This window comes from Rhinopithecus bieti, unplaced genomic scaffold (assembly GCF_001698545.2).
Source record: "Rhinopithecus bieti isolate Rb0 unplaced genomic scaffold, ASM169854v2 scaffold_2205, whole genome shotgun sequence".
Taxonomy (NCBI): domain Eukaryota; kingdom Metazoa; phylum Chordata; class Mammalia; order Primates; family Cercopithecidae; genus Rhinopithecus; species Rhinopithecus bieti.
In genome coordinates this window covers 173,012-175,775 of record NW_016803673.1, presented here as the reverse complement: position 1 = coordinate 175,775, position 2,764 = coordinate 173,012, and the positions used below count along the sequence as shown (strand labels likewise).

At 56.5% G+C, this 2,764-nt stretch overlaps 1 protein-coding gene across 1 annotated transcript in view; it reads left to right on the top strand.

The window, feature by feature from the left end:
• LCN9 (lipocalin 9) overlaps positions 1-620 on the top strand; it is a 4,289-nt gene extending 3,669 nt beyond the window's left edge. The window contains exon 7 of the mRNA XM_017848479.1: positions 375-620. The gene's annotated coding sequence lies outside the window, so the exon portion shown is untranslated. The remainder of the gene's footprint in view (positions 1-374) is intronic.
• The last annotated feature ends 2,144 nt before the right edge of the window (positions 621-2,764 follow it).

Here is a 2,764-nt window from a genome sequence, read left to right as displayed (position 1 = left end):
GCAGGCTCCTGGGGAGGGTCCTTCCTGCCTCTTCTGACTGCTGGGGGCTCCAGGCATCCCTGGCTTGTGGCTGTGTCGTTCCAGCCTCTGCCTCTGTCTGTGTCTCCTCTTTTGTCTCTTCTAAGGATACATGTCATTGGATTTAGGGCCCATCTTCATCCAGAATGATCTCCTCCTGTCAAGATACTTAACTTCACATCTGCAAAGACCCTTTCCCATCAGATGCCCTTCACAGGCTCCAGGAACTAGGATAGGAGCATGTCCTTTGAGGGTCACCACTCAGGCCACCACAGGCTCCTTCTCCGAGCTGCCCCTCCCTTCTCAGAAATGGTCCCGGCCCAGTAAAAATCTCCAGGGCCCCCTTCCCTTCCCAGAGCCTGAGCCTCCCGGAGACATGCCTCTAAAGGCACCTCTGCATTTCTGCATGAGGGTCCCTGAGGGTAAAGGAGCGGATGTACCTGTGATGCGTGGTGGCCACAAGATGCGGGTGAGACAGCAACTGGCAACCAAGGCCCTACCCCTCCCCTCTCCGCCCTTCCCCTCCTTGTCCCTCTCCTCTCTGCCCCTCCCCTCCCTGGGCTCAGCCACTGCCTCTGGGGGAAGATGATGAACAATGTCACAGCGGAGGCAGGTGCCTGCGCCCCACTCCATGTTTTGGTGAATAAAAGGGAGGTACCAGCCAATCTGCGGTGATTTTGTGGGTTAAAAGTGATTGTTGGTTGGGCATCTGTCAGAGAGATGTGAAAACGACTGCATATGTATGATGCTCTCAGAATCACAAAACGGCAGAGGGACACACACGTCGGTGATTTCCGGAGGTTACAAATGGGAAGTAGGAATTCAGCCAGAAGGGGGCACCAAGAGGGGCCCTGGTGACGATGGACCATTCTGGACTGTGACCCTGGCGGTGGACACACGACGCTGTGTGTGCAGCAGAAATGCGGCTCTGTCTGAGGAGCCGCTGGCCCTGCCCCCCGCCCAGGGGAGAACATTTTGCAGCCCGAGACCCAGAAGCATCTGTGCTGGGGGCGTGCGCTGGGCGGCCCCAACTCTGGCGTCTGTGTGAACTCTGCAAGAGGGTCATCCTGCGGGTCACAGTCCCAGGTGCTCAGGAAGAACCTGTCCCCAGAGCCAGTGCCTGCTTGTAAAGGAGCTAAGTGGAGCTGTCTTAGGATGAGGGTCCTGATGCCACCCCCACTCCACCTCCATTGGGAACTCCAGGCTGTAAGGTGAGGCTGGGTTGAGCTTTAGTGCCCACTGTATGGGTGCCAGGCCTGGGGAAGGAGCAGCTCCATTGGGATGGGAGGGAGTGGGAGGCACCTGGCATTCCCACAGCTGCCCAGCTTCCAGCCCCCTGTTTGGATCTGGGCCCAGCCTGCTGAGCCGCAGCGGGAACACGCGAGAAGCTGCCCACTCGGCGGGGCCTGTTGGTGCAGAAAGCTGGCCTTGGAAGCGCAGAGCCAAGGCTGCCAGAAAGGGGTGCTGGGAGGCCACTGCCCATTGGTGCAGGAGGAGCCTCTGGGCCCCAGAGGAGGCCTGGGCATGGGGGTGGATGTGGACATAGGCAGAAGCCTTTAGCCCCACCCTGGAAGGCGGCACAAAGGGGAGCCGAGCCAGAGCTGAGCGTCCCCAGCACCCACCCCACCATCAGCTGCTCAGGCTGGCCCTGGCCTCAGACTCCTGCAGTCCCAACCCCAGCGGCCTCAGGTGGACAAAGGAACAGGATGGTGGGCAGGACATGAAAGAACCACCAAGAAACCACCCTCATTGTTGGCATTTGGGGCGGCACTCAGTCAAACAAAAGTCTAGTGAGGCCGGGTGCAGTGGCTCATGCCTGTAATCCCAGCAATTTGGGATGCCGAGGCGGGTGGATCACCTGAGCTCAGGAGTTGGAGACCAGTCTGGCCAACATGGTGAAACCCCATCTCTACAAACAACACAAAAATTAGCCGGGTGTGCTGGCAGGCACCTGTAATCCCAGCTACTTGGGGGGCTGAGGCAGGAGAATCGCTTGAACCTGGGAGACAGAAGTTGCAGTGAGCCAAAATCATGCCATCACACTCCAGCCTGGGCAACAAGAGTGAAACTCCATCTCAAATAAATGAATGAATTAATTAATTTAATTTAATGTATTCAGACCCTGACTCCTCCTCACCCTCCACTGCTCCCTCCTGGTCCAAGCGCACCCTTCTTTCCCAGAAGAAGGAGGAGCACCCCTCAAGCTGGTCTTGCACTTCCATGCTGCATCCCAGGCTATTCTCCCCCATCAGCCAAACTGTCCCTGTTGAAACAGAAGTCAATGTTCTGCTTCCTGTGATACAGAGAAGCTCCGAGCAGACCCCTCCCGCTATACACACAGATAATAGCTAGGAAGTTTGAATCAAATATAAACAACTTTCGGGCTGGGCACGGTGGCTCACGCCTGTAATCCCAGCACTTTGGGAGGCCGAGACAGGCTGATCACAGGTCAGGAGATCGAGACCATCCTGGCTAACATGGTGAAACCCTGTCTCTATTAAAAATACAAAAAAGTTAGCCGGGCATGGTGGCGGGCGCCTGTAGTCCCAGCTACTCGGGAGGTTGAGGTGTGAACCCGGGAGGCAGAGTCTGCAGTGAGCTGAGATCACACCACTGCACTCCAGCCTGGGCGACAGCAGGAGACTCTGTCTCAAAGAAAAAAAAAAAAAAACTTTCTAAAGGTACTCGAGTGTGGAGGAAGGTTGACTCTCATGACATCTACAGTGAACCTGCTTTCAAAGATGGC